This window comes from Monodelphis domestica, chromosome 7 (genome assembly GCF_027887165.1).
Source record: "Monodelphis domestica isolate mMonDom1 chromosome 7, mMonDom1.pri, whole genome shotgun sequence".
Taxonomy (NCBI): Eukaryota; Metazoa; Chordata; class Mammalia; order Didelphimorphia; family Didelphidae; genus Monodelphis; species Monodelphis domestica.
In genome coordinates this window covers 55,996,488-56,015,342 of record NC_077233.1, presented here as the reverse complement: position 1 = coordinate 56,015,342, position 18,855 = coordinate 55,996,488, and the positions used below count along the sequence as shown (strand labels likewise).

General features: G+C 39.9%; 1 protein-coding gene across 2 annotated transcripts in view; it reads left to right on the top strand.

Annotated features, from left to right (window-relative positions):
• The first annotated feature begins 5,879 nt into the window (after positions 1-5,879).
• Positions 5,880-18,855, top strand: part of TMEM40 (transmembrane protein 40) — a 32,271-nt gene continuing 19,295 nt past the window's right edge. Inside the window, exon 1 of one of the 2 annotated variants that reach the window (XM_056804681.1) lies at positions 5,880-6,250. The gene's annotated coding sequence lies outside the window, so the exon portion shown is untranslated. The remainder of the gene's footprint in view (positions 6,251-18,855) is intronic. The other variant, XM_056804680.1, reaches the window with a different exon arrangement.

The following is an 18,855-nucleotide window of genomic DNA, read 5'->3' as shown; positions in this document are numbered from 1 at the left end:
TCCCATTGTGTATGTCCTGTTCTAGCCATATCTGTACCATTTGGAAAATCATTTGGGGAAGGGCATAGATAAAGAAGAGGAGATCCAGAGGATGGTGGCAAAGATGATAAATGGTAAGTTCCCACCATGTCAGAATCATCTGAAGGACCTGGATATATATAGTCTGGAATAGTCTTGGGAAGACTAGAAGAGCTTTCCTCAAGTACTTGAAGCCCTTGTAGCAGTCTTGTTCTCCTTAATCCCAGAGAGTAGATCTAGAAGTAATGGATAAAATTTGAAATTAGGCGAAAGAAAAATTTAAAAGACAATCCCCAAACTCGGATGAGTTCCTTGGAAGAGAATTGGGTTCTCTTCACTAGTGGTCTAAAAACAAAGACTGAATTCGTACTTGTCAAGTACGTTTTATGTATACACAACTATAAACTGTAGAGGATGAGCTGATGGGGAAGGAGTTTCTCTACAAGAAGTTTTCTCACCAAAGAAATGGTAAATCTGATTTAGGTATGTTTTTCAGGTTAACTTTACCTTTCATGTAGGTTGCCATTAAGATGCCTTTTGACATTACAATTCTGCAGTTCTATGATGACCCTTTCATTTTAAATTTATTGAAATCTTTCTAGGTTAAATGAATCAATTAAAAAATTGCCAAGCATTGTACTACATACTGAGGAATACAAATGAAAAAATAGACAGTTTCTTATTTCAGGGTCCTTGCATTCTAGTGGGAGATTGGAAGACATTGTAGCTATAGGACATATGCCATGGCAAGGCTCAGGGTTCCTTAGAGCATGAAATGTGTTTGATGGATTTTCTTTAAACAGTATATTTTTTGGACTTTAGATTTTTAAAAATTCCATTCTGTGAGTTTTGTTCATTTTATTAGAGAGTTTCATCAGTTTACATGTAGCATGTCACTTTTTAGGCTTGTCTTTTCTTCAGTCCTTCCAATAGGGAATATATATTTTCTTATTGTTTTGTAGTTTTTGTATGGCTCAATCCAGGCTTAACTGAACTACAAAGTTTTGTTTTATGTTATTAACTATGCCATTTTCTCTAATCAAGACTTCTCACTTCTCAATAATGAGACCTTCACTTTGAGATTATTCTATGCCCTTTTTCTTCCTCTTCTCTGTCCTACCTTCCCTTTTCCTGTTTCCCCAAAGCTTTTTGAGCCAGTTAGTGCTTTAGTCAACACAAAACTCTGAGGTATCACATATTTTGTTAGAAACTGGTTTATCTCAATTTGAGAGTTAGGAATTGTTTGAAATACTTTCATTTTTTGGCTCAGAGGTTTAACTATTGTTCAAAGTTTCCCCAGAAGTATTTATGCCTCTCTGCAAGATTTTTATTCTGTTTCTCAAATATCCAGCTCTTGTCTTTATTATGTATAGTAAAACTTTCCAGGTAGAAAATTTTGAGTTTTAAGTCCATGCTTCTCAATTTTGTTTATGTTGCATTCTAGTTTCTCTGATTGTCTCCTCTCTTCCGTGAAAAGCCCACTGTCATCTTACCATTCTTTGTAAAGTGAGTTCCTTGTTTCTTCTATAAGCTTAAAGTATTTTTTCCTTTATCATTAGAATACTAGAGTTTAACAATAATATTTCTTGGTGTTTTCAGTAATGGTTTCATCTTTGTTGGGGTCATCTGAATTATTTCTATTAGTATTGTACTATTCCCCCCCCCCATTATAAAATGTTTCCTTGAAAGTTTCTTGGAATGTGGTATACAGATTCTTTTATTTTGCTAAATTTTCTGTAGTGTAGGAACCCTGAGGAAAGTCATCCTCTCAGGCCATCAGTAATTCTGTAAATTTTCTAGTCCTTTGGATAATTTTGTGATTTTGAAGCCTATATTTCCAGTAACCTTAAATTGTGTGCAATTCCACTCTTTGGCAGCAGTATGTCCTTTCTTGGCTACTCTTGGTGGATTAAAAAAAATACACTTTCTATTAAATTCTATATATTGCTCATTTTTTTATTATTTCACAATTCTTAGAGCTTTTAATTTGAGCTTTGACTCCTCCTGTGAATAATTATTTTTAACTTTCCTTAGATCTATTTTTATTCTTATAATTTTCTTGCCAATTTTTGCTTAATTTTAAAAAATGTGCTATTTATATATTTGTGATGTCTCTTTCTATACAGTTCTTTTTTCATCTGGATGTCCCTGGTCCTTTAGCTATTTCTATTGCTTCATAATGGTTAATACTTTTATTTACTTTACTCTTTCCACTTTTGATAGATTTTTATTTGTGTGTGTGTGTGTGTGTGTGTGTGATTAGATTTTTTAAACCTTCTCTTTGGTATTTCTGTTTGTTTTTCTCTTCTTTTTCTTCTATTTTCTCTTTTCCTCCTCTCTTTCTCCCTCCCTGCTACTCTTCACTTCTTTAACTCCTTTCTTTTCTCTTCTTTCCTTTGTCTAGGTCTTCCTATCTTACCCAGGCAGAAGTACAGTGGCTAAGACCCCAATTGACAAATGGTCAAAGGACATAAATAAGCAGTTTTCAGATGAAGAAATCAAAGCTATCAATAATCACATGAAAAAATGTTCCAAATAACTCTTGATTAAAAAATTGCAAATTAAAACCGCTTTGAGGTATACCTTACACCTATCATATTGGTCAAAATGACAGTAAAGGAAAGTGATAAATTTTGGAGGGAATGTAGCAAAATTGGGATTCTAATACATTGTTGGTAGAGTTGTGAAGTGATCCAACCATTCTGGAGAGTAATTTTGAACTATGCCCAAAGAGCTATAAAATAGCATATATATGCTTTGATTCAGTAATACAACTTCTAGGTCTATATCCCAAAGAGATTTTTTTTTTAAAGGAGGAAGAATCGAACTACTTATACAGAAATATTTATGGCAGCCCTTTCTGTGGTGGCAAAGAATTGGAAATTGAAGACATCAATTAAGGTATGACTGAACAAATTTTGGCATATGATGGTGATGGAATATTACTGTGCTATTAAAAATGATGAACAGAGGATTTAGAAAGAACTGGAAAGACCTATATGAACAGATACAGAGTGAAATAAGCAGAACCAGTCAGTGTGCATAGTAACAGCAATATTGGTAGAATGATGAACTGCAAAATACTTAGGTACTCTCAACAATACAATGATCCAGGACAAATCTGAAGGAACTATGAAAGAGAATGCTATCCACCTCCAGAGAAAGAACTGTTGGAGTTTGAATGCAGATCAAAGTATACTATTCATTTTCATTTACTTGGGTTTTTATTTGGGAGTTTTTGGTTTTATATAATTATTCTCTTACAAAAATGAACAATATGGAAATGTTTTTGCATAATAATATATGTATAACCCAAATGAAATTGCTTGCCATCTTCAAGAAGGGGAGGAAAGGTTGGGAGGGAGACAATTTAGATAATAAAACTTCAGAAAATTAATGTGAGAAATTGTTGATCCATGTAATTGGTAAAATTAAATATCTTTACCAAAAAAAGGTCTTAAAAGGAAATTTTGGAGGTAGAACCTTTAAGAATACACGTTTTACTGTGGGAATAGAAACACAGAACAAAAACAACTGCTTGAATACATGGGTCGAGGGGATATGACTGGGGATGTAGACTCTAAATGAACATCTGAGTACAAACATCAACAACATGGAAATAGGTTCTGATCAAGGACACATGTAATACCCAATGAAATTGTACGTCAACTTCAGGAAGGGTGGGTAGAAGGGAGAGAGGGAAATAATGTGTTTCTTGTAACCAAGGAATAATGTTCTAAATTGACTAAATAAATTAATTTAAAAAATAAAGCAGATGGATAGCAAATAAAATAAAATAAAAGGATAGTGATTGGCAAAAAAAATTACATGTTTTAAAGAAACATGGAAGGAACTGCATGAAATTATAAGGAGTGAAATGAGCAGAGCCAAGACAACATTATATAGAGAAGTATTGTTTGAAGAATGACTTGTGTATGTTCACCTCTAGAGAGAGAACTGATAAATAGAAATAAGCAAGGCATAGTTTTATATAGACATTTATCTTTTTGTCAAATGATGTCTTCTCTAATGGGGGGAGGTGAGAAAGGGAGGGAGTTACCTGGATATTTTAATGTAACAAATAAATAAATAATTTTTAAAAGGAAAAAAAGTGCAGTGGCTCCAAATTTATGGACCTGATCCCACAACTGATCTGCAGAAGAGCATTGACCTCTTCTATTTCCAGCTGTACTGATTTACCTCTCCTTGGGCAGCCTGGCACCCTTTTGCTTCCATGCACTCAACCATATTGGTACTGGACTTAGTGTGGATACCCAACTATCTTTAGCCCCACTGAAGCTCTGAACTTTTGAGTTCAAGCCATCCACCAGTCACAGCCTCCCCAGTAACGGGGATGACATTAGATACTATCAAATCTGGCCCCAGTACTTGTTTTTCAAAAGGAATATAAGGAGGTCCTTTTGAAATTAGACACATTGCCTGGAAAGCCTCTTTGCCCTAAACCATGCTGTATCATTCCTCATAAGAGGATCAGCCAATCCTATGCCATTCTCCTATTGTGACTGCTGTTGTATTCAAAACAAAATAGACTTGTCCTATTAGAATGTAGGTGCTTCCTCAGTTTCCTTATCTGCAAAATGGAGATAATAGTACTTTACTACCTACTCTGCAGAATTGTTTTTGTTTTTATAGAAAAGCACTTTGTACATCTTTAAGTGCTATAGAAAAAGGAATTATTATCATTGTGATTTTTAGGGTTATAAAATAAAACAAAAGAATATAAGCTCTTTGAAGACAAGAACTATATTGCTTTTCCTCTGCTTCCCTAGAAACTAGAACAATTTTTTTTTGTCCAAATCTGTGATTTCATTAACCTAGAGAACTCCTTGTGTCAAAAGATCTTCCGATCCTGGGCAAGTCACTTAACCCCCATTGCCTAGCCCTTACCACTCTTCTGCCTTGGAACCAATATCCAGCATTGACTCCAAGATGGAAGATAAGGGTTCAAAAAAAAGAAAGATCTTCCATCCCTTTGGATTATAAGTTTAGCATTCAACAGGTGCTTTATTAGTGTTAGTTGGACTGAATTAAGTGTCAGGGCATCTTTTTTTACTTCCAGTATATTCTAGTTTGTTCCTCATTTTTGAGTGAGGGATGAGAATGGCCAAACCTCCTTTTAACCCTTCTGTCCAAGAGCACATAATCCATCTGAAGGAGTAGTGTGATCTAGGACATAACCCAAGTTCTAGACTGGTCTGGTTTTATGATCCTGAGCAAGTTCATAACTGATCTGGTTCTTAGGTGATTCATCTTTCAAACGGGAGTGATACCCTCTCTGTCTTCCCCATATTCACAAAGAATCTAGAGTTGCATATGAAAGAACTAGACAAATGAAATCTTTGAACTTAGAGCTTGAAGTCACCTGGACGGTTACATAATTTATTTATATTTATAGATTAATAAAGTCATACTTAAAAAAACAACAACATGGTTAGAATCATTTGCCTCCAAGAAGGTAAGGAATTTGTACCCCGACATTCGATCCTCTTCCTGAGGCCCAAAGAAGGGAAATGGTTTGCCCAATGTAATTTAGCTAATAAGTGGTGGAGCTAAAATGAGACTTTCCAGATATGATACCCAAGAGCTCCATGGCCCACTAGGAGGGAGCTACACAGACCTAATCTTTCAAGCAATATTTTCTTTCTTCCTGTACCCCCAAAGTCTCCTCCAATGGTTACCAAATAGACCAGTGCCACTGGTTCTTCCCACAGTTGGGGTGCCAAACCAGTTCCATCCCCACCCAGACTCATCAGGCAGGTTTGTTTACATGGCTAGGCAGCTGGGCAAGCCTGGAGGAGCTCATACTGCCTCTACCTCCCTTGGGCCACAATGTCAAAGAAATCCAGGCAGCCTGGGGACAGGCAAGAGGAGCCCATGTATCTGTTTGCTCCAGAGGGACAGATAACAGAATATCAGGAGCCCCAGTGTCTCTGTGGTCCATGTCCTTGAAGGGCGTCCTCCCCCCCCATTAGGGGAAGAGGAGAGGAGAGGAAGCCACAGGAAAGAAGGAACAAGACATGCCTCCAGAGATGAGTCAGAGCATGGGCCCCAGAGGGGAGGGCCAGACTCACGTGGTTGCTCATTCATAGCCCGTCATCCGTGCTTGGGCAGGTCTGACTTCTTCCTTGATATCTTCTCCTATGCCCATCAGTTGCCACAAGCTTCCGAAGCACCCAGCAGCAGTGCTCACTGTTCCTGCCTCCAAGAACAGGTACCACAGGGCCACTTTGCTGATTTTTCAGTGGGCTGGTGGCTTCCCATTGGGTTATTGAGGGGAATGGGTCTGGGGGGAAGAGAAGGAAGGAAGGAGGACCACCGGCAGGGCTTGGGTTTGTCTAGGAATTCTTTTTAATTATTTAGTCATGGTTTGTTTTCTTGAGAGGGAGAAGCCTGATTGTGATTGTTTATTGTCTTCCCTTGTCTTGGGTACTTTTCTTAATAAAGTTGGGGGGGGGGTAGTAGAAATACACTGGATTAAGGGGATACAGTTTGGGGTTCAAGTCTTGTCTCTCACCTTGACAAGTTATGTGATCTTGGGTAAGTCATTTTATCTCTATGAGCCTCAGTTTCCTCCTCTATAAAATGAAGGAATTGGACTAGGATCAAAGCTTCTTAATGGAGAGCTCCATTAATTTGTTTTAAAAAATATATTTTCGTAAATACATTCAGATATAGTTAGTTTCCTTTGTAATCTATATTTTATTTAGTGTATTTAAAAATATGATTCTAATAAGGAGTGTCTCGGCTTCACAAGATTGCCAGAAAGGTCCATGACACACAAAATTAAGAATCTTTGAACTAGGTGATCTTCTATCTAGCTTTGGGCTTCTAGCTGGCACAGTGGACAGATACCAAACGTGGAGTCAGGAAGACTCATCTCCTTGAGTTCAAATTCAGCCTCAGACACTTACTAGCTGTGTCACCCTGGGCAAGTCACTTCAACCTGTTGGCCTCAGTTTCCTCATTCATAAAATGAGCTGGAGAAGGAAATGGCAAACCACTCCAATATCTTTGCCAAGAAAACCCCGTATGAGGTCACGAAGAGTCATACATTACCATAACAACTGAACAACACAAATGTATCTTTGAACTTCAATGTTCTGTGTTGTAAGGTCCCTTCCAGTTTTCACATTCTCTATCCTAAGGTCCCTCGTAGCTTTAAGATTCTATGATTTTGGAAACCGCCCCCTTCTAATGGCACCAATGTGTCTACCCGAAAGATGATGTTGCTCTCAAATGAATGAAGTTAGCATTCTCTTCTATCTCGAGAACATCAAGAGTTTCCTGACTATTAGAAAAGTTATTTCTAAGTTGGGCTCATTTCTCCTTGGGAAAATAAATCAAGATTATCTTCTTCTAAGGCTTCTTTGTCCCCTTTGTCTTGAATAGAATCTGTTTCTTTATGGGAACTCGCCAGTATGGAATCTTGCAGAATCATGTTATCTGTCTGAGCACTGGAGGTGACCTCAGAAGCTATCTAGTCCTATTTGAATTGGAGCAGGAATCTCCTTAATGCTGTCCCTGACACAGGGTCATCTAGCCTCCATTCAAAAACCTCCCATGATGGGGAACTCACTACTCCTCAGGGCAGTCCATTCCATTGGAGATACCGCTCATTTTTAGAAAATCCCCCCCAAAGGTGAGCCTTAATCTTCCTCTCTGCAATTTTTACCCATGTTTCCTCATTCTGTCCTCTAAGGTAAAATTAAATGTTTAATCCTGCTTTTACATTGTTCAGTCATTTCATTCATCACTAATTCTTTGTGATGCCATTTGAGGTTTTCTTGGCAAAGATACTGGATTAGTCTGCCATTTCCTTCTCCAGCTCATTTTACAGATGAGGAAACTGAGGCAAACAGGATTAAATGACTTGCCCAGGGTCACACAGATAGTAAGTGTCTGAGGCTGGATTTGAATTCATGCAGATGAGTAGCTGCCCCTTGCTCTCACATTACAGCCCTTAAGCCACTTGAAGGCAGCCTCTTGGCTTTTCTTGGCAAAGATACTGGAATGGTTTGCCATTCTTTTTCCAGCTCATTTTTCAGATGAGGAAATTGAGGCAAAGAGGATAAAGTGTCACCCAGGATCTCCCAGCTCATAGGCATGAGGCCAGCCATCAAGCCCCCTGTAAGTCTTCTCTTCTTAAGATTAAACTTTCCTAGTTCTTTCAACCAGTCCTCAAATGCATAGTCTCCAGCACAGGAAGTAGCTTCTCTAGCAAAGGTCAGCGGGGACTGGCTAGGGGACTGGACTGGAGGAGCTCCAATGTCTTTCTCTTGCCTATTTCTGTGAGGCTCGTGGAGCATCCAGAGGGTCAGGGGTGTGTGACAGATTGGCCCCTCGGCTGGGTAACAGGACCACACATTTGGAAATCAAAAAGATCTCTGATTTCAAGTCAGGAGAGACTAGTGTAACTAGTACAAGTCTCTCATTATACCCTTGATGTCGAGGAAAGCTAGGATGATCACGGGAAACAGAGGCGAGAAGGGGAAGAATCAGGATTCGAAACAGGATCCTCTTATTTACTTCAGATCCAGGGCATACACCAAAGTGCCTTTGGGGTATAATTTAAGTCCTTAATCATCTTACTGTGAATGATTGCATTGATTTTCTTGGTGTAGAAGGAGAATGAATTCTGGGAATTTAGACATTTAGCAAGTCACGGAAAAACAACTCATTTCTATAGTACTCCATGATGGAGATAGTGCAAATCATTTTATTCCCAATTTACAGATGAGAACACAGAGGCTTGGTGAGCATGGTGTGATAAATAGAGTGCTGGGATTAAAGTTAAGAAATTGTTCAATTGTGTCTGACTCTTCCTGATCCTCATTGGGGTTTTCTTGGCAAAAATTCTGGAGTAGTTTGCCATTTCCTTCCCCAGCTCATTTTCAAATGAGGAAACCAAAACCAACAAGGTGAAGTGACTTGTCCAGGGTCATTCAGCTACTAAATATCTGGGACCAGATTTGAACTCAGGTTTTCCTGACTCCATACATGGCGTTCTATCCATGGTGCCCCCTCATTGCCCTAGAGTTAGGAAGAAGAGGTTCAAATCCCACCTGAGAAAATTACCAGTCCAAAGACTTTGGGTGAGTTATAGGATCATAGATTTAAAGACAGAGGGATCTTAGAGGCTATCAAGTTTATCTCCCCCCTCCCCCCCATTTTATAAATAAAGAAACTAAGACCCAGAGAAGCTTTTTTTTTTTAATTTTTTTACCTTCTGTCTTAGAATCAATACTATATATCAGTTCCAAGGTAGAAGAGTGGTAAGGGCTTAGGCAATTGGGATTTAGTGACTTGCCCAGAGTCACACAGCTATGACATTTTTGAACCCAGGACCTCCCATCACTAGGTCTAGCTCTTTATCCACTGAGCCACCTCTCTGTCCTGGTTAAGTCACTTGTTCAAGGTTATATAGGTAATAAGGGCCAAAACAAGAATTTGAATGCAGGTCCTTTAAATTCCAAATCCAACACTCTTCTCAGTTTCTTCATATATAGAGTGGGCAGCTAAGTGCACCATGGCTAGAGATCTGTGATGGCAGTCAGGAAGTCTCATCTTCCTGAGTTTAAATCTGGCCTCAGACTTTTACTAGCTGAATGACTCTGGACAAGTCACTTAACCCTGTTTGCCTCAGTTTCTTCATCTGTCAAGAAGCTGGAAATGGCAAACCCTTTCACTGTCTCTGCCAAGAAAACCCCAAATGGATGTAGACTTTAAACGGTTACCCTAGAGCAAATATCAATAATATGGAAATAGATCTTAATCAATGATACACATAAACCCAGTGGAATTGCTTGTTGACTATAGGAGGGGGGTGGGAGGAGGAGAGGGAAAGGACATGAATCATGGAACCATGGAAAAATGTTCTAAATTACTTAATTAAATAAAAAAAGAAAAGAAAAGCCCAAATGGGGTCAGGAAAAATCAGACATGACTGAAAATGGCTAAACAATAAGCATGGGGATAATGATCGTTTTTTACAGGAGGATAATGATTTCTATAAGACTGAGATCACAGGCATATTGTGAGCATCTAATGTAAAGTGCTTTGCAAACCCTAAAGTGCTACAGAAATGTCTTTTGGTCTTAGCATTGTTAGCAAGGCTACATAACTGGCAAGTATGAGAAACAGGATTTGAACTCAGACCTTTTTAAATCTCAAGAATATCACTTTTTCCTGGTCCTCTAGACCAGAAAAGTCAAACACAACCAGCAACACTCTCTGGTGCTCTGGAACTGGATTAGAACATAATTGGGAAATTCTTAACAAAATAGATAAAACTACAACAGAGCCCAGATAATGTGAATCTGTGGTTTTCTAAGTCAAAGAGGCTGACTAAGATGGTTTTGTGGTCCCATTTCTATTGAGTTAGACACCTAAAGTCCCTAGGCTATTTCACCCTTTTTGACCTCCATTTCTCTCTCCATAAAATGAGTATAATAATTACTGTCTCTAATTCCCAGGGTGCTAGGGGAGGATCCCACCAGATAATAGACTGCCCTTGTTCTGAACTGCATGTGTGGCAGTGGTAAAAGCCAAAGGTTTTTGGTTTGGTTAATGAGGTAGAATTGAAAAAACAATAGATAAACCTGATTATGTTCGTTGATTCATTAAAAGAATATTCACTGGGCACCAGTTAATGCTTCTGAAAGGAATGTGAGTGATACAGAATGTAAACTGCCTGAGGACAGCATCTGTTTAGGTTTCTGTATCTGCTGTATCTTCAGCACAGCTGTGAATAAATGCTAGGCTGGTTGATGAGTGATTGGGGCGGGGTAGACATCAATTAAGAGATTTAGAGCCCACCTCCAGTTTGGCCACTGCTTGTGACTTGGGATGGGCTGATTTACTTCTCTGGACCCGTTTCCTCTCCCATAAAACATATATGGGGCAGAGCTGTGAGCTTCCAGAGCCCTTCTTGGCTTTAATTTAGAATTCTAGGGTTGCTTTCCTCCCACTGACCCTCTGGGAAGGGTGAGGGGAGAATCACGAAAGAATGAATTGGGATAGATGTGTCTTGGTGGTCCAGAATGTTTCCTTCTTTGGAGGGAGGAAGTCATAGCCCTTGAGACAAGATTTCATTCTTTCTAGTTTATCTACCCATTCTGGAAGAATAGAATAGGGAGTGGTTCCATGCATCTGGCATTTCCAAGCAAGTGTTGCTTCTATTGTTGTTCAATTGGGACCCTCTTTGGAGTTTTCTTGGCAAAGATACTTGGAATGGTTTGCCAATTCTTTCTCCAGCTCGTTTTGAAGATGAGGAAACTGAGGCAAACAGAACTAAGTGATTTGCACTGGGTCACACAACTCATAAGTGTCTGCAATCAAAATTTAAATGAATTTAGGAAGATGAATCTTGATTCCAAGAAAATAAGTGTTTGAGGCTGGATTTGAACTCAGGAAGATGAGTCTTTCTGATCCCAAGCCCAGTACTCTCTATCCACTATGCCACACAGGTACCTAAGCATTTATTTGCATTATGTTAAGTGCTTTCCAAATATTAACTCATTTGATTTTTCACAACAACCCTGAGAGGAAGGTGCTATTATCCCCATTTTGCAGTTGAGGAAACTGAGGGAGAGAGAGATTAAGAAATTTGCCCAGGACCACAAAGCTAGGAAATGTTTGAGGCTGGATTTGAACTCAGGTCTTCCTAAGTCTCGGTCCAACTCTCTATCCACCGAACCACCTGTCTACCTCTAGGTATTTGGGATATAAAGAATGCTAGAAGATGGGAGGCAGGTCACTAATGGAAGTGGTGGAAGAGGGAAAGAAACCAAACACAAAATCCTCTACCTTGGAAATTTTGCAAAGACTTTGACTGTGTCTGATCCTAGATTCTTAGAATCCTAGAATGTTAAAGCTGAGAGGCTTTGGAGATGTTGTGTTTTTGGTTTTTAATAATCCCTTACCTTCCATCTTAGTATCAAATCTAAATCAAAAGAATAGCAAGGACTAAGCAATTAGGGTTAAGTGACTTGTCCAGGGTCACATGGCTAGGAAATGTCTGAGGTCAGATTTGGATCCAGGTCCTCCTGACTCCAAACCTGGTGCTCTATCCACTGTGCCATCTAGCTGTCCTGACCTAGCAATATTGAGGGCCAAACATTCATTTTCCAGATATCATTTGTCATCTGGAAGCTAACCTTCCTTTGAAAGGCTAGCACAGTGGGCAGAATCCTTCCATCTACTCCAAACCTTCCATTTTATGGATGAGGAAACCTGGAGATGAAAGGAGTAGCATATAATAAAGGAAGCATATAGTAAAACTAGTATTTGAACCCAAAATACAGTCACTCCTCGTCTTTTATTTCCAAGCCTTTACCATTGTCCTGCTCCAGTTTCTGTCATGTTGTGTGACCATGATTAAGCCACTTCTAATCGGCCAAGCTGTCTAGGGTTTTCAAAGAGGTAGAATGCTATATAAATGTAAATTCTTAATTACTGATGATATTATCAATTACTATTAATAATATTATTAATATGCTCCCTCCCACATGTCTACTTCTCTCCTTTCAAGGTAAAATGTGGACCAGGAGGGTGAAGGGAGAATGGGACTCCCCTCGGAAATTCCTAAAAAAGACAGAATTTATTCAGAACTATCTGCCTTACGACAGCTAGGAGGTCAGTGGAGCCTGGAGTCAGGAAGACCAGAGTTCCAATCCAGCTTCAGACACTTATTAGCTATGTGACCTCGAGCAAATCACTTAACTCTGCATTAGAATTAGAGAAGGAAATGGCAAATCACTCCTGGATCTTTGCCAAGAAAACTTCAAATGGAATCAAGAAGAGTTGGGCACAATTGAAACAAATGAACAACAAAGTCCCCTGGCTTAATCAAACTGGAACATGGTGTTTGGTTTTGGTCATCATCTTTTAAGGTCTTAGATAAACTCTAGGGCAGTGATGGTGAACCTTTCAGAGACTGAGTGCCCAAACTGTAACCCTCATGCTGTATGTGAGCTGCCCCCTTACCCCAGACAGGGTAAGGAGGAAGTGCTCCCATTGGGCTGCTGGGCAGAGGGGTGTGTGATTAGACAAATATCCTCAGGCACATGTGGAGAAGGGGAGATGGAGGGGAGCGTTCCCCTCCGACATGTGTGCCATAGGTTCACCAACACAGCTCTAGGGTATATGGAAAATGGCAACCAGATTGGTGAACTACCTGGAGATTTTACCATATTTGGATGGGTCAAAGGAACTGGAGATATTTAGTCAAGGAAAAGAGAAGACTAACTGAAGAATTGTCAAGGAGAGAAGGCATTAGACTTGTTTTGCTTGGCCCCAGGGGGCAGTACCAGGAGCAAGGCACAAATTTAGACTTGACGCCAGAAAAAAAAACTCCTTATGGCTGGAGCTGTCCCAAAGTGAAATTTATCACCATCTTAGTCTAGGTGCATGCTGGCCCCAAATGCAAGGTCTGGATCAAGTTCAAGACCTAAAAGGTGGAGTCAATGAGGCAAATTTACAAAACACCCTTGTACTAAATATAAACAATCTCTAAGAAAAGAAGCATAAACATTTAGCCATTATAAATAGGTGATACTCTCTAGGCTCTCACCTAGGGCCATATACAAAAGTCAATAATGACAGCCTTGCAGAAGCAATAAACAACTCATTAAACTCCCCAAACCCTCCCTCCTCCACCCAAGTTTCTATGGATTCCCTTCCAAAGTGGGCTTTGATATATTTAGCCTATTTCCATCTAGGATCCAATGATGATCAAGGGCTATTCATGCACTTTAAATAATTAAAGCCTTTTAGGCTCATCACTCCCTCAGGGTCTAAAATCTGGACTTAGAGAATAAGGACCCCTGCAACCATAAGTGTGACCTTCTGTTGGATTGGTCATAGAGAGAATTCTTTTTCAGGTGGGTCTTTGTGGGCTAAACTGGAGGGGTTCAGCTAAGTAGCCCCTGGGGTTTCCTTTTGCTATGAGATTCCAAGACTTCGGGAATAGTCCAGAACTTTGAAGGTTTTTCATGGGGACATGGACAAGTGCTTCTCACCTCTGGACCCAAGTGTGCTGGTATATGTCCACTAATCACATGTGTCTCCTGAGGGGTGAGGGAGTAGAGGTGGGAGAGATCTTCCATTCTATACTAACTTCCAAGCACCCTAGGGAGGAATTTGTCTCTTTCCTCCACTGGACAAGTATTTCTCTTCCAGACCAGAGCTAGGTCTACTCCCCATCTGACTGGGATATAAAGCTGATCATGATACTCTTGTGGGCACTCGCTGCTGAACCTTGAAATACCCACATTCAGAATAATAGAATTCTAGTTTCAGGGATGGGAGGGGATCTCAGAAACCATCAAGTCTAACCCCCTCATTTCACAGATGAGAAACTGAGGCTTTGATTAAGCTACTTAGGACTATAGGGTCATAGATTTAGGGGTAAAAAGGATCCCAGAGACCACTGGGTCTCCTCTTCTTATTTTACAGCTAAGGAAAATGAGGTTAAGTGAATAAGCCCAAATCCCACTGGCCATAAGTGCCAGAAGCAGGATTTGAACTCTGAGAGCCCTTTTCAGTCTATCACACTCACTATCTTTCCTCTGCCAGTATCAAGATCCTAGAATCACAGGGCGATCATCTACAACGGACTTTAGGGACCACAGGATCAAAGACTTAGAGCTAGAAGGATCTCAGGGGACATCTGTGCCAACTGCTTCATTTTACAGATGAGAAATTGAGGCCCAAGGGTGAAGTGACTGACCTGGATATTCATAAATCCCAGATCTCCAAGGCACTGAGCAGCCAAGGTAGCATCTCCTTTGAGCCTCCTAATAATACTGTGTGTTAAGTATTGTTCTCATTTTACAGGTGATTGTTGTTTGTCCTTTTCTGTAGAGGACTAATGATATCATTGTTGATGTCCTGACTAATAGGTCAATGACAATAACACCAACAAAGAAACTGAGGCTAGATTTGAACCTCAGTCTTTTTGACTCTGCTTATGGAACTTGGACAATCTCTCTCCTTTCCATTCTGATCACCTCGAGCATCCTTAAGGCATGTTCCCTCTAAGCAGAATTCATTCAGGCCACACAATTTAAAATACAGATATTAGGGGCAGCTAGGTGGCTCAGTGGAGTGAGAATTAGGCCTAGAGAGGCAGAGTATTGATTTTAAGATAGAGGGTAAGGGTTATTTAAAAAGAAAATAAAATACAGCTATCCCTTCCACCTTGGGTGGGTAGAGGTGATTCTTCACCATCTTCCTCTATGATCTGGAAAATCTGGCTAAAATGTTTTGGTCTTCCCTTCATACCAAAAAGTCTGAATTTTTTCTTTTGCTTTTATAGAATGTTTAAAGCACCTACCCTATCCCTCGTGGCTTTAAAACCTGGGGCTTGCTTCTCCTCGTGGCTGGTGTATATCTGCTGAGGCATTTTTTTTCAATACAGGGCAGTTTCATCCACACTGAATATCTGATCCCATCTGTAATCTTCCTCTTCATTCAGTTTCTTCAGGGTCTTAGGAAATCCCCCAGAAGCCTTGTGATCCACAGAGGCTGCCTCTATTTTATGCATTTCTGAGTTTCTACTGCTCTTCACGTGTTATTTGTGGCTTCTACAAAAGTGCCCCCAAATTCTCATTTAATTTCTTATGCTGACTCAAGCTACATGGAAGCTGTGGGTCAGGATATTGAAGGAATACCTGCACCATCTTGTGCACCTATTTCTTGACATGTCTTTGCTTGCATCCACCCCCCAGAAGCATTCCTCAAGCTTAGAGACAAAGAGGTGGAATGAGACCGGAGTGAAACAAAACTGTGGTTACTGCCTGGCTTGACAGATAGAGTCTCTGTAAGAAACCAAGCCTAAGAAAATCCCTTCCACACACACCTCCTCCTTCCTAGTCTGTGGCTGTGAGCCCTCTGTACCATGGAAGAGAATCAGAGAACTGTAGAAATTGTGTGATTGAGTGGCAAGAGTTCTAGACTTGGGATTGAATGATTCCTGGTCCCAGTCCTTTATTAGTTTGTAAGTCCAAGTGCAGATACTTGGGCATCAGTCTCTCCGTCTGTAAAATGGGAATGATTTTATCTTTTTATGTTTTTTTTTTTTTATTGTAAGGAATGCTATGCAATAGCCTGGTAGATGGTGTATGATACTTGGGAAGTCCTGGGCTCTGTAGGAATTAAATTGGGTTTGACTCAAGATGAGAGTTATCAAAGTGAGATTGTAGTTGCCATTTTTAAAATATTAGCCTTTAAGTAAAAAATTACTGTTAGCAGCTTTTATTTACAGCAAGGGAGAGATATTGAAAGTGGGAAACGTAGGAAGGAGACAGAGCCTTGTCTAGCCTACCACCCTAAGTGCTGCTCTGGTGACATCTGGCTCAGCCCCTGGCAGGGTCTCCCTCCACATGGAAGTCCTGGTGGCATCTTCAGCCTCTTTTCTTCAGCTCCAGTCACTTACCCAGCAAGCCTCTCCAGCCTAGAAAACTCCAGTCCAGAACAATTCCAGGAAAAGGTGACTGCCACCAAGAATCTCATCCGAGCTCATGCTGAAGAGAGTGTCCCACCAAAGCACCAACTGAGAGAGAGTGTCCTTGCCAAAGAACCAAGGAAGCCAAGAGAGTGTCTTATCCTTTGGTCTTGTCTTTTATACCCCCTTTTCCATGTCACTTCCTGACTCTCCCCCTCTTCACAGAAACCAATTAAAGTCTCTCAATTTGCCTAGCACTGCCCAGGTGGCAGTATCTATGGGATCCACCTCCTGACCTCTGAGGGTGTGAACTCTTATCAAAAGGATTCACAAGTTCCTGACTAAGTTAAAAGGGTGGAGCACTCCAAGTACTTGATTAAGTTAAGATTTAAAAATTCCCTTTCACAGCTCAAATCCTCCTAGGGTGTATGAACATGGGCAAATCACTTTGTTTCTCTTAACCTCAGTTTCCTGTTCTTTAAAATGGGAATAATACCTGTAATAGCTACTACAAACGGTCATTGTGAAGCATTGTAAACCTTGATGAGCTCCATAAGGGTCAGTTATTATGGTTATTATTATTTAAATCCTTACCTTCTGACTTAGAGTCCATACTGTGTATTAGTTCAAAGGCAAGGCAGAAGAGTAGTAAGGACTAGGCAATTAAGGTTAAGTGACTTGCCCAGGATCACACAGCTAGTATATACATGAGGTCAAATTTGAACCCAGGATTTCTCATTTCAAGACCTGCCTCTTAATCCACTGAGTCATCTAGCTGTCCCCAGGATCAGTTATTATTAAACTATGAAGTACCATATTGTTATGAGCTATGATTGTTGTCTCAAAGCTAAAAAGAACCCCAGAGATGATCTAGTCCAGTCCCACTCATTTTATAGATGAGAAAAATGAGCCCCAGAAAAGGGAAGTGACTCATCAACTTTATCCAAGGTGTTTGTAGTGGAACCCAGGCTTCCTAAACACTGTGGATAAGACTCTTTCCTTGCATCAAGTGGCCCAGCAGTTGTTTAGGCTGTTGGGAGATAGTATGAGATTGGAGGATTTGGACTATCTATTTCTATCATTTCTATCCATCCATCCATCCATCTATCTATCTACCTACCTATCTCTTTTTACCTATCTTTTAATTTCTCTGTAGTGTATATCTATCCTTATCTATATCTACTTAGCATCTATCATATCATTTTATCTATATCTAGACCCTATCACTATCATCCCTAACATCTATTTCTTTATATATATATATATATTATATATATATATATATATCATCTATTGACCCCTATCTAGCACTCATTAATCTATCATATCTAACTATCATTTATCTGTCCCTAGCATCTCACTCTATCACCTCTTTCTCTTCCTTAATCTCTATCTCTTTCTCTCCTACACCAAGATCCTTCATGATACTGGTCTAGATCTTTTCATTCAGAATCCTAGAGGGACTTCTTTTGGAGTCTTCTTCCACCTGGGGAATTTAACCTATAGAATTCATCTCTGATCATTTCTCTTGAGAAGATGGGCAGGAATGGGAAAAAGAACCTAATTTTCTTTGGCCCATCTGTGGGATTTTTGAAGGGAAAATCTGTGTTTCTGGAACTATATATCTGAATAGCTCAAAGGCATCAAGATTTAGAATCTCATCCAATTAAAGGAGGGATAGACCCTTCTTTCCTCCCTCCCTCCCTCCCTATCCTTCCCTTCTTCCTTTCCTCCCTCTCTCCCTCCCTTCCTCCCTCTCTCCCTCCCTCCCTCCCCCTCCCCTCCCTACCCTCCCTTCCTTCCTTCCTTCCTTCCTTCCTTCCTTCCTTCCTTCCTTCCTTCCTTCCTTCCTTCCTTCCTTCCTTCCTCCTCCCTCCCTCCCTCCCTTCCCTCCCTCTCTCTCTCTCTCTCTCTCTCTCTCTCTCTCTCTCTCTCTCTCTCTCTTTCTTCCTTCCTTCCTTCCTTTCCTTCCTTCTTTCTTTTTTCTTTCTTTCTTTCTTTCTTTCTTTCTTCTTTCTTTCTTTTCTTTCTTTCTTTCTTTTTCTTTCTTTCTTTCTTTCTTTCCTTTCTTTCTTTCTTTCTTTCTTTCTTTCTTTCTTTCTTTCTTTCTTTCTGTCTTTCTTTCTTTCTTTCTTTCTTTCTTTCTTTCTTTCTTTCTTTCTTTCTTTCTTTCTTTCTTTCTTTCTTCTTTCTTTCTTTCTTTCTTTCTTTCTTTCTTTCTTTCTTTCTTTCTTTCTTTCTTTCTTTCTTCTTTCTTTCTTCTTTCTTTCTTTCTTTCTTTCTTTCTTTCTTTCTTTCTTTCTTTCTTCTTTCCTTCCTTCCTTCCTTCCTTCTTCCTTCCTTCCTTCCTTCCTTCCTTCCTTCCTTCCTTC